Here is a 12,899-nt window from a genome sequence, read left to right as displayed (position 1 = left end):
CCAAAACCTGGTGCAACCAGGAGGTTGGTTATACCTCTGCAATTTAGGGGCTTTCTTCTTACCTTGGCCCATGATATTCCTTTAGCAGGACACTTAGGCCAGAACAAGACTTGGGACAGGCTTGTCCCTCACTTTCACTGGCCTCACATGAATGAAGATACCAAGGAGTTTTGTCGCTCCTGTGTAACCTGCCAAGCCAGTGGCAAATCAGGTGGCACAACAAAGGCCCCCCTAATACCAATACCTGTGGTGGGGGTTCCCTTTGAAAGAGTGGGGATTGATATTGTGGGTCCAATGGATCCCCCCACAGCATCTGGGCACAGATTTATACTGGTGGTAGTGGATCATGCCACCAGGTATCCAGAGGCAATTCCCCTTAGGACCACAACAGCTCCTGTTGTGGCCAGGGCCTTACTTGGAGTTTTCTCCAGAGTGGGGTTTCCTAAGGAGGTAGTATCTGACAGAGGTGCCAACTTCATGTCAGGATACTTAACAGCTATGTGGAAGGAATGTGGTTTCAACTACAAGTTCACCACTCCTTACCATCCACAATGCAATGGGCTTGTTGAGAGATTCAACAAGACCCTAAAGGGTATGATCAAAGGGTTACCTGAGAAGCTAAGGCGAAGATGGGACATCCTTCTACCCTGCCTTCTGTTTGCTTACAGAGAGGTCCCACAAAAAGGAGTTGGCTACAGCCCCTTTGAATTGCTATTTGGGCACCCTGTAAGAGGACCCCTATATCTGGTGAGGGAAGGATGGGAGTTGCCTCTCAAAAAGCCTAAGCAAGACATAGTGGACTATGTACTTGGTCTCCGCTCCCGGATGGCTGAGTACAAGGAGAAGGCATCTAAAAACCTGGAGGCAAGCCAAGAATTACAGAAAGCTTGGCATGACCAAAAGGCTGTTTTGACTGAGTACCAGCCAGGACAGAAGGTATGGGTGTTGGAGCCAGTGGCCCCAGCAGCACTCCAAGACAAATGGTCTGGACCCCATACAATTGTTGAAAAGAAGGGAGAGGTTACCTACTTGGTAGACCTAGGAACTCCCAGGAGCCCCCACAGGGTGCTCCATGTCAACAGACTCAAGGCATATGTTGACAGGGCAGGCTTGGGCTTGCTCATGGCTACAGATGAGGGGCAGGAGGAAGAGAGTGACCCTCTCCCAGACCTGTTGTCTCAGAACCCTGAAGATGGCTCAGTTGATGGTGTGGCCTTAGGTGGCAGCCTCACTGAACATCAGCAAAATGACTGCAGACAAGTTTTACAGTCATATCGACATATGTTCTCCTTGACACCCAGTCAGACTAACTGGTGTACCCATGTGGTGGACACTGGTGACTGTCTTCCTGTGAAAAGCAAGATTTACAGGCAACCTGACCATGTCAGGGACTGTATAAAGACTGAGGTACAGAAAATGCTGGAGTTAGGTGTCATTGAGCCTTCAGAGAGCCCCTAGGCTAGCCCAGTGGTTCTGGTCCCCAAACCTCACACACAAGATGGAAAGAGAGAAATGAGGTTCTGTGTGGATTACAGAGGACTCAATGCCGTCACCAGGACAGATGCACACCCAATTCCAAGGGCAGATGAGCTCATAGATAGACTGGCTTCTGCCAAGTTTTTGAGCACGTTTGATTTGATAGCTGGGTTAGCTGAGGAGTCTAAGGCCAAAACAGCATTCTCAACCCCAGGAGGTCATTACCAATTTGTGGTGATGCCCTTTGGTCTGAAGAATGCACCTGCCACTTTTCAAAGGTTGGTGAACCAAGTCCTCACTGGGTTGGATTACTTCTGTGCAGCATATCTAGATGATATTGCTGTCTTTAGCTCCACCTGGGAGGATCACCTGGTCCACCTGACAAAAGTACTAGAGGCCCTGCAAAAGGCAGGCCTCACTATCAAGGCTACTAAATGCCAGATAGGGCAGAGTAAAGTTGTATACTTGGGCCACCTTGTAGGTGGAGGCCAGGTTCAACCACTGGAGAGTAAGATCCAGACCATCAAGGACTGGTCCCCTCCAACTACCCAGACTCAGGTCAGAGCTTTCTTAGGCCTAACTGGGTACTACAGGAAGTTTGTTAAGAACTATGGGTCCATAGTGACTCCTCTTAATGATCTGACATCCAAGAAGATGCCCAAAAAGGTTCAGTGGACAGTAAACTGTCAAAAGGCATTTGATGACCTGAAGATGGCCATGTGCTCTGCACCTATCCTGAAGAGTCCTGACTACTCCAAAGAGTTTATTGTCCAAACAGATGCTTCTGAGTTGGGGGTGGGAGCTGTGCTTTCACAACTTAATGTAGATGGTCAAGACCAGCCCATTGCTTTTATTAGCAGAAGGCTGACCCCTTGAGAGAAACGTTGGTCAGCTATTGAGAGGGAGGCCTTTGCTGTGGTGTGGGCCCTGAAGAAGTTGAGACCATACTTATTTGGAACTCACTTCAAGATTCAGACCGACCATAAGCCCCTCTTATGGCTAAATCAGATGAAGGGTGAAAACCCCAAACTACTCAGGTGGTCCATTTCCCTACAGGGGATGGACTTTACAGTGGAGCACCGCCCAGGGACTGACCATGGTAATGCAGATGGTCTCTCCCGGTACTTCCACTTAGAACATGAAGACACAACTGGTCAAGGTTAGTCTAATGTCCCTGCATTTGGGGGGGGGGGTTGTGTAGGAGAGTAGGGTCTGCTATCCTATGGTCACCCCAAATTTTTGCTCTTGCTTCTCTGGTTTTATGACTTAGTGTGGCTGTGGGCCTGCTAATCAGACCCACAGCCCTGCTGTTCTCTCCCTAAATTAATGCCAATGCACACTAGGTGCATTACCAATTGGAACTGGTTCACCTTATTAGACCCTGTAGCAGTGTACCCCAGGTACCCAGGGCATAGGTGTATCCAAGGCCTACCAGGGGCTGCAGCATGTATTATGCCACCCCTGGCCTGGCCTCACTATTTGACACAACTGGCTGATCACTCAGCTGGGGTAAGTTGGTGTAATCACCTCTTACTTAGATATAGTATATCTATATCTAACATATATGGAAACATGGTAACCTATAAGTCACTCCTATGGCAGGCCTTAACAATCCTGGAGGCAGAGTGCTTGGTTTCATTTGAGATGGTGCTCTGGCATGAGCTGAGCCTGTCTGCAGCTTTCGGAACAACGTCCTTTAGCTGTTTCCATGACATTGCCATACCATATACTCTTAAGTGCATTATGAACCTCGCGGTCAAATGCTAACTCTGGTTTGGCTTTATCAAAACATGTCGAGTAAGGTGTCATACGAGTTGGAATACTACCCCCTCGCCAATTCTGGCGACGGGGGTAGCATTCCACCCTTCTAGAGGGACACGACATGTACCTAACCTGAAACCCGGGTAAAGTTAGAAAGAGCCTCAGCATCACAAAATGGATGCTGCCACCACAGACACAAGTCTGCCCTCCTGCTGCTGGGAGTCCTTCCAGCTTGGGAGGTTTGGACAAAGGGTTTCCTGTCAGGGGAGGTGCTTGCACCACCCCAGACAGGATTTTGTGTAGTGGGTTAGGGAGGGCTGAATAGATTGAGACATGCCTGGGGCACACAAGGTGTCCCTGTGCATATGCCAGTTCAAACCGGAGCTGGGGCTCTCCAGCCCCAGCCATGGAGCGAAACTGAACAAAGGAGAGGGGGTGTAACCACCCCCCTCCTGGTCCCACCCAGAGGAGGGACCTAGCAGGTAATCCAGCCCCTAGATTTGGAATAAGAGTAGGAGCTGTGTCCCAGGACTTCAGATCATCCTGAAACTCGACTTGAAGAAGAAGAATCACTGGACTTCGACGTTCTGCTGCACAGAAGACTGAAGAGAATCTCCCTTGTGGTCAAGGAGTGACCACCCTGTGAACACAGGCACCATCCAGCAACTCAACGACTGCTTTGCCGCCGCCTCCCGCCGGAGACCGAGCCCAGAGCCTGACAAGACCCAGACTCCCAGACATCTCAGAGCCCAATCCACAGTCCCTGCAAAGAAGAGACCCGTGGAGGCACCGAGAGACGTGGGACCGGCCATCTTGAAACGTCCACAACAAGCTGACTGCGCAGCAACCGAGGCATCCTCATCGCTGCGCATAGGGCCCTGAGAAGCCCCAACGCCGAGCAGCATTTGCACCAAAGACCAGTCCTTCAGCATCCACGAGATCTGCGTGGGGCCCTTTTGCTTTTTGCCACTCGACGCATCATCCCGGTTACTGGCCCATTGACTAGTGGCCATCTTGGCGACGAAACCTACAAACAACACTGCTGGTCTGGTTGCTCCAGACTGGCCCTTGCTCCTGTGAAAAGGAGCAGCCCCTTTGACCTTGCTGGTTAGAGCACCAAGCTTTCATCGACTCCTGCGTGGCTTGCATTAGCCAAGGCCTGTTTGCTCCTATCGAGAAGCCGACACCGCCATCAGCTAGAGCCTTCGTGGGACAGCTTGTGAGTGACTCCTGGACGTCGTCGACATCTCCACTTCCACGTGACTGCGGAGACAAGCTTCACTTTTTCACCTGTTGGCACCCGACAACGCCTGGTTCCTTCCTGGTTCCACGCCGGTCACTGGCTAGTGACTCTGAACATTGTCCCCTCTGCTTGCAGGTCTTCTACTCTTCACATCCACCCTTGGATCCACCGGAACTCTTCTCGCCTGGCCGCCTGCAGCGTCTTCATCTTCAGGCTCCATAGACCTGCACGACGAAACCCGATGCACTTTGACACCTAGGCACCCGCTTCCTGTGGGTGAGGTAACGCTGGCACTCCGGTGCTCCTGTGTAGGGAAACATCTCTAGTGTCTAGGTTTCCAGTTGTTAGGTTCTGGTCCATCCGGAAGACTCCCTTTGCTTTAACTTTGTGACTTTTACGCACCCATTGAATCCAATAGGTGCACGCGTGTAACTTTCAGCACTGCACACGCATCCTGTGGGCCTCCTGGTCACTAACTACTGTTAGCTCCTTGTAGTCCCAGCAATTCTAAAGGCCCTAGGCCTTCTTACTTTTCTATACGTGGTTCTTATACCACTATTTTAGTATATGGTTTAGCGGGCCACCCGGGCCCATCCATAATTGTGCAACTTTTGTATATTTAAACATTGCCTTGTTTTAACAAATGTGCTTCTGTGCTCATAAAGAGTATAGGGCACAGCTTTCCAAACTTTTCATGTTGGTGACACACCTTTTAGACAATCGCGACCTAGTGACACGGTAATGCGAGAGAGCGAAGCGAGCGAGCCCGAACCACTTAAGGTGGGTTCGGGGGGGTTCTCCCCCCGAGAAAAGTTTGAAAAAATAGTGGGCAAATGGTGCATTTTCAAGCAAAGGTTAATAAAGCAATTGTAAATCTGTTCTAACAAAGACAGTGACTGGCAAAACTGGGTGTAAGGTTAGGTTTGTGCCTGAAACAAGAATAAAATCATGCACACATTGACACATGCCCCAGTGATTTACGGCACAAAAAGGGCGGGTGCACGCACAGCCAACCCTTTAAACAAGTTGGATGAGAAATGTACACTACCAGATCTAGAACAAAAAGAAGCCTTTGGAAAACAATCTACCAGGCCAACATTGTGGCAAGTGACGATGATCACACCCAAGCCAGTTCACACTAGAAGGGGGAAAGCCCATTTTGGAAAACTGAGACCAATTTATAAGATAGTTTGCTCTCATTTATCAAAAATGACATATGAGAGAAAATTAGTGAAAGGAAAGGTTGAAAAAAGAGAAAAAAGTGTCAGAAAAAGAAAGGGAGATCAGAATGAGCAAAGGAGATAGTGAAGAACCAGAAATAAGGATGGCAGGGAAAGAACAAAGAAGTGGAAGACGGTGGAAGATGGAGAGAAACAAGAAGACTAGTGATGGATATGAGAGGAAAGATATAGAATGAACAGAAAGAGAAACAAAGAAGAGAGTTTAGGTTTAGAACGAACGAGGATGAAAATATGAGAGGGAGGGAGGCGATAAGACTGAGTGAAAGGCACGAGGGGAAGAGACATGAAGCGATAGAAAGGAGACCAGGTGATAGAAGTACAGATGAGTGAGGATGGAGATAGGGAAAAGAGCAGTGATTAATTTAAACCGGTGGTTCCCACCCCTTCCCCCCACCCCACCCGCCCCACTGCTGCTTCCAGGCAGCAGCCGCGACTGCTTCTTTGTTTACAGAGCCCTAAAATGCGATAAAAAGCAGAAATATAAAATTATGATTTCTCATATCCCAAAAACGAAACAGCTGTTTTCTTTTTATCAAGGCAAATTGCGCAGCCCACATTCCACATTTGGCAACCCCATTCTTAAAAAAAAAAACACCTGACCCCCCTTTGCATGTCTGCATTTCTAAGAATGAGAAAACAAATCAGACAGTTGTGCAGCAGGCAGATTATTAACATTTAACACTAGAACGCTGAGCTACCACCTGTGGCTTGTTTAAAATGTGAACTTGATTACAGACTACTTCGCAGAAAGCTTTCTGAAGGTCGGATACCCCTATCGATCCCTAAACCCTTTAAAACCCCTAAATACCCCTTACCCTCATCCATACATGAACCCTAAACACTCCTTATAACCCTTACGACACTGAAACCTTACTCGTCCCACCACCTGAACCCTTAAACCGCCCCCTTTTTAATGGCATAAATATTATGACATTGAAAAAATACCTACTTGGTAAAGTACTGTCTGGTAAAGTACCAAAAAAAGTCCCACGTGTTACTTTACCCTCGTAATTACGTCCTGCTGGTTAAAGACTTCAGGCTGCTTACTGACTGCTCCACTGTCGCCCTATGCATAATTGCATTCATTCTGCCACGTAATGCTCTTGTGCATTCAGTGTTGTCTGACTGCCTGCTTTACTCAGGCCCATAGTACTCCGAAGGGGCTTTAGGCGCGGGGCATACAAAATGTGATACTCCTAAAATAAGTAAGTCTGAAGTTCCTTTTTAAAGCCTATGAAGGATTAGCTAAGATGCAATTTGTAAAATAGTAGGTTCCAAAATTAGGGGAACGGGGGGGGTGCTAAATAGAGAAGGCCCTGCCCTTTTAAAATGAAAGTCACAGTAGTATTCAAATTTTGTTTTTAAAGGGACACAGCCGGGCAGCATGTCAGACATCTTCATCATTTTTATCAGGAGGAAATGGGGTTTCACTGGCATGCAGTATCGCCGCTACTTACTCTTCTGACGTGGCGTCTTCATGTATCTTCCTTTTATCTATTCGAGGCTATTTTTCAGTGATCACAATGCATTCAATGCAGCACTCTCTTCCCCCATTTTCAGCTCCATGTATTAAGTCCCCATTTTGTATGTATTTGTCCCATCCCGTCAACGTCACGGTGCTCGATTATTGTGGGCTGCAGCAGAGTCAGAAACATATTAGACTTGTTCTGCCATAAGGCCAGTGGGACAGGGACAAATGCAATCATTTGTCATCCTTGTGCCTTTGAAATATTGCTATTAATAGGGAAAAGCTTGCAGCATAGTTGCTTGCAGTAATATCTGTAAAGAATTCACAAATTACCAAAACCATTCAGGTACTATTCGCTCCCCATTACATTTTTGTGAGCCATACGTGTCTGTCTAGCATTCCACCCTTTCAGCTACACTCACGTTTAGAATGTAGTTTTGTGAATGTGAAGTGTATGTGACTGGTATTTATCTTTTGCATTTGTTGAACCTGGAATGGGTATGAGTAAAGGGGATGGGGACAGTGTGTGTCTGGTTTTAGTGCTCTAAATTCAATGATTGACGAGAGCTGTTGAGAGGTGAGCATGAGAATCGTGGATGGACGGGTTTGTGTAGTGTTGGGTTGTGCAGAGTAATTATAATTGTGAGAGGTGCGGGTAGGAAGGTCTGATCTTTTCTGGTGGTAAGGCTGGTTATGGTGTTAGACGAGGATTCTTGGTGAGTGGTAGTATGTGTGGAATGTCTTGGCGTGTGGGAAATTGCGTGTGGATGAGGGAATAGGAAGGGTTCAGGTAGTATTCTGTATCAGATCACACGTTTCACCTCCTGTTCAACTCTGCAGGTAAGCCCTAATTTAAACAACCTGAAATGTTATCACACACTTTAGAATTCTTCTCTAAACACGCCAAAACCTAGTGCTAAGCAGTCTCAAACATAATTGAACACAAACAAAACAAATGAAGCAGCCTCAACACTTAAACTAGGCTTGCGTTTAACTCTTTGGTCCTTTTGTCACTTTATCACAGTGCTGAAAGGAAGCCCGAATCACGCACGCACAAACAGCAAATTCATAGAAGAGGATTGGACAGCAAAAAAGCTACCTGCTTTTACCAACGTTGCTCTGGCCTTACTCTCTGCGCTGCTCAGTGCGCAGAGGCACTGTAGGGGAACTGAAGGAAAATGGCGATCTTAGTTTCTCTTTCTGAAACTTAAGGGGCTGTGCATGCTGGTAGGGAAAGAGGTTTCAAGTGAGGTTATGATAAACCATACATCTGTTTCAAGAAGGCGGCTGCTGAAATAACACTTTTCCACTATCTTTAATGCTTTAATACATTTCTGATTCTCAACTTTGCTCCCATGGGTTTCAAATTAGTATTCCAATATCCGTCTTAATGTTTTTTTACTTCGCTACAATAAATCGGCCATCTCAGAAGCTTTTGGAGGACCCAGGTTACATAGGTTCTGCAGGGCCCTTCTCTGTTTTTACGGCAGCATACAGACCTCGTTCAAAGTAAAAAATGTAATTGGGCACATTTTGAGGCAGCTGCAGCAGATGACACAACCTTACCATCTACTCCCCGCCATTCTTCCTTGTCACCGGGCTACCACTCGTACCGAGCGCCGGGAATTGGGAGCGGACTGGACTGCGCATTTGACGCCCAGAAGTGACCCGTTTTAATGCCCATTTCTTATATCCTAACAAAACATAAGCAGTATGGCTTCAAAAGACCACAGACCATATTATCAAGGAACAGCGATAACATTATCGCCGCTTTAGCGGCAGGAAGCTGCCGCTAAACCGGCGATAATGGGCTTGATAATATGCCCTTGTGAATTCCCATAGAGGCCCAGGTTCACACCAGAACCTGGGCTTATATGGGAATTCTCCAGGTCATATTATCAAGCCCATTATCGCCGGTTTAGCAGCAGTTTCCTGCCGCTAAAGCGGCGATAATGTTATCGCTGTTCCTTGATAATATGGCCCCTCATTCGTGTACACACAGCCGCTGTACACATTTTGTTTCCTAGTTCACCCATCAATCTGGTATTTCAGTACCTCCAGGAATAGTGCACATTCCCACCCAGGGAAAGCAATGCTGTTCAAAGAGAGTCGAGAAAACAAAAGTAGCGCTTCACTGGCAAACACTGTGAAGTGGCGCTAATGGGTTTATGTGTGAATAAATCAATCTGGCCACCTTACAACCACTCTGTCTTGATTGAGTTAGTTATTCATATTTTGAATGTTTTATTTCTCTACACCCCGAGGCTGCACTTAAAAACTGAAAAATTTCAGAAATACGACGTTTCCAGCAAAAGTCTTTTTCTTTTTTGGATCCATTTCACAGGGGAGCAAATAAATGAAAGGAGCAAAGAGTAGGTAATACCTGTTTCTTGAAGTCTCGATTTTCACCAAATGAGGAGGCGTGAGACAGAAGGAGAGGGAAGAGGGGGAACAAAGAGAGGGAGGTGCGTGCAGCTGCCAGCGGCGGGAGAACTGGACACTTTCCTTGTCTTCTCTGCCCGTTCTGCCTGTCCCCAAAGCCCAGCCTTAACTATCGGCCGTGGTGATTTCTCGAGTCGGGGAGGCATGTTTAAAAAACAGAAATTAGGGGAACGGACTCTATGAAATTAAAGCAGTACGGGCCCGCCGTGCCCTGCAGCTCCTGCTCACTCCTACATCTGATCCTCGTAGAGACAGTTTTCGGAAAGGAAACACTAACAGCTCTGAAAACAGAGGAACACAGATTATACGGATGACGATGCTTACTCCTGAATAAACAGGTCCGTCACGCACTTACGTCACTGTAGGTCCTAGAAAGAAAGAATAGAGCGCGTCTCCTCGTCGTTGCGCGACACACCCAAGCACGGCAGGCGACACAGTACTGTGTCGCGACACAGTACTGTGTCGCGACACAGAGTTTGGAAAGCTCTGGTATAGGGGATACTTTTAGTAAATAAATACATCTATATTTTGAATATATATCTGTGTGGTGTCCTTTCATTTGGCATTCAAGGAGGTTACATATGGTAAAACAGCTGGCTTCACATGCCCTCAAGAGTTTAGCCTGAAGGCTGCACTGTCCACGCTACCACTAGGATAGCTGGTCTATCGAGGTTGACTTCAACCACCACCATAAGGGTTGCTTGGCATGGTACAGGGTGATCACTAGAAATAGTGAGCAGCATATACCAGGCCAACTTCTCACACACAGTACCTCCTATGGATCGGAACGTAGCCCGACGCCACCACCCTGCTCCGGGCGACCCCAGTTTTCTGTCTCAACACCCCACCCCTGAGAGCCTGGTTATCCAGGCCTCTACTTCCCAGACCTCCTTCCCGTCCGCTCCCCCGGATCGGGAATCCAAGAGACTGGAACAGTTTGGCAAAAAGCTGTTCTCCTCTCTTAGTTTAGGGCTGCGGTCTATTAACACCGCTTGTCTCTTGGACCGTTACTCCCACTCTCTGTGGGATACGGTGGAGGACGTGCTGCCCCTGTGTCCGGAGGAGGCCCGGACACGGCTCGCCCAGGCTTTTGCCGACGGGCGGGACGCAGCGCAGTATGCCATCCGCTGTGGTTTGGACACGACGGACTCGCTTGGCAGGGCAATGTCGTCCACGGTGGTGCTTCGTCGTCACGCCTAGTTGCGGTCCACGTCTTTTTCTGGGGATGTCCAGAGCACCCTCATGGACATGCCCTTTGATGGCGATCACCTCTTTGTCGCCAAAGTGGACAGTGCGCTGGAGTGTTTTAAGGACTCCAGGGCCAGGGCCAAGTCCTAGGGTCTCTCGGCCCGTGCCCGCAAACTTCCACTTTTTGCCCCTTTCGTGGCCAAGGAAGGGGCGCCCCCTCACGTCCGCCTAGCCACAGGCCGCAGAATCATCCTCCACGCGGTCGCGGACGTGGATTCCGCCGAGGCGTTTCAGGGGGACAACGTGCCGGTCCATCCACATCCACCCCAGCAGCATCCACCTCAAAGCCTTCCTAGTCTGTGCTTTCAGGCCTATTCCACGCCAGTGGGAGGCGGAGTTCGCCATTACCTGCTCCACTGGCGTTCCATCACTTCGGACAGGTGTGTGCTGCAAATCGTCCGAAGGGGCTACTCCCTCCGCTTCGAGACGACCCCTCCAGCCATGCCACTGCAGTGCCACCGCAGGTCGGGGGATCACTTGAATCTTCTACGGTAGGAAGTTACGGCCCTCTTGGCCAAAGGGGCCGTCGAGCGCGTTCCTGGTCCAGAAGTAGGCCGTGGTTGTTATTTCCACTACTTTCTGGTTCCCAAGAAGGGCAAAGGGGGCCTAGGCCCTATATTGGACCTCAGGAGCGTCAACGCCTTCCTCCGGAGGGAGAGGTTCAAGATGCTCACCTTAGCTCAGGTTCTGGCTGCCCTAGACGCTGGAGACTGGATGGTAGCGTTGGACTTGCACCTGCGGTTCACGGTAGGTCAGGGGCATTTTCAGTTTACCGTGCTCCCCTTCGGACTCACCAGTGCCCCTCGGGTGTTCACGAAAGTGATGGCGGTGGTCGCAGCTCATCTGCGCAGATCAGGGGTTCCAGTCTTCCCCTATGTCGAAGACTGGTTGTTGAAGGCGGGCTCACCCCAGCAAGTCGTCTCCCACCTCCAGACTACAGCCAACCTCCTACATTTGCTGGGGTTCTCCATCAATGTGCCGAAGTAGCATCTGAGTCCCTCCCAGAAGCTCCTCCTCATCGGAGCGGTTCTGGACTCGGCGCAGTTCCGGGCTTATCCTCCGGAGCAGCGGGTCCGGGATATTCAGGCTCCGATTCCCATCTTTCAGCCTCTATCCCGGGTTTCGGTCAGGTTGGTGCTGCGGCTTCTGGGTCTGATGGCCTCCTGCATCCTGTTAGTGCATCATGCCACGTGGCGAATGCGGGCTCTGCAGTAGGACCTGAAGTTTCAGTGGGCCCAGCATCGGGGCAACCTGTCCGACCATGTCTTGATCTCGGAGGGCTCTGCAAAGCAGTTGCAGTGGTGGCTCACGGACCGCGAATGGGTCAGCGGCAGATCCCTCTCCCTACCCCAACCGGAGCACGTAGTAGTGACGGATGCGTCCCTCCTGGGATGGGGGGGCCACATGGGGGAGGCGGAGATCAGAGGACTCTGGTCTCTGGCGGAGTTTCGGCTCCATATCAACCTTTTGGAGCTGAGGGTGATCTGACTTGCACTGAAGACATTCCTTCCCGTTGTCCAGGGAAGTGTGGTGCAGGTGTTCACGGACAACACCACCGCCATGTGGTATTGCAACAGACAGGGCGGGGTGGGGTCGTGGACCCTTTGTCAGTAGGCTCTGCGCCTCTGGACATGGCTGGAACATCAGGGCATCACCCTGGTGGTTCAACATCTGGCGGGCTCTCTGAACGCCAGAGCAGGCGAACTCAGCCGCCGGTGCATGATGGATCACGAATGGCGTCTAAACTCGGACGTGGCGCAAGGCCTCTTTCGGCAGTGGGGAGAGCCTTGGTTAGATCTATTCGCCACCGAAGAGAACGCACAATGTCAGCAGTTCTGCGCGTTGGAGTTTCCAAGGCAGCACTCGCTCGGGGACGCCTTTCGTCGTGAGTGGTGTTGCGGTCTGTTGTACGCCTTTCTGCCTATACCACTTCTGCCCAGAGTGCTGAAGAAGATCAGGCGCGTCCGGACCCAAGTCATCTTGGTGGCTCCGGATTGGGCACGAAGGTACTGGTATCCCG

At 49.6% G+C, this 12,899-nt stretch overlaps 1 protein-coding gene across 1 annotated transcript in view; it reads left to right on the top strand.

The window, feature by feature from the left end:
* Positions 1 to 12,899, top strand: part of DNAH8 (dynein axonemal heavy chain 8) — a 13,985,216-nt gene that overhangs the window by 13,606,205 nt on the left and 366,112 nt on the right. The window lies entirely within an intron of this gene.

This window comes from Triturus cristatus, chromosome 6 (assembly GCF_964204655.1).
Source record: "Triturus cristatus chromosome 6, aTriCri1.1, whole genome shotgun sequence".
Taxonomy (NCBI): Eukaryota; Metazoa; Chordata; class Amphibia; order Caudata; family Salamandridae; genus Triturus; species Triturus cristatus.
The sequence above is the reverse complement of the archived record's forward strand: the minus strand, read 5'-3'. Positions and strand labels throughout refer to the sequence as shown.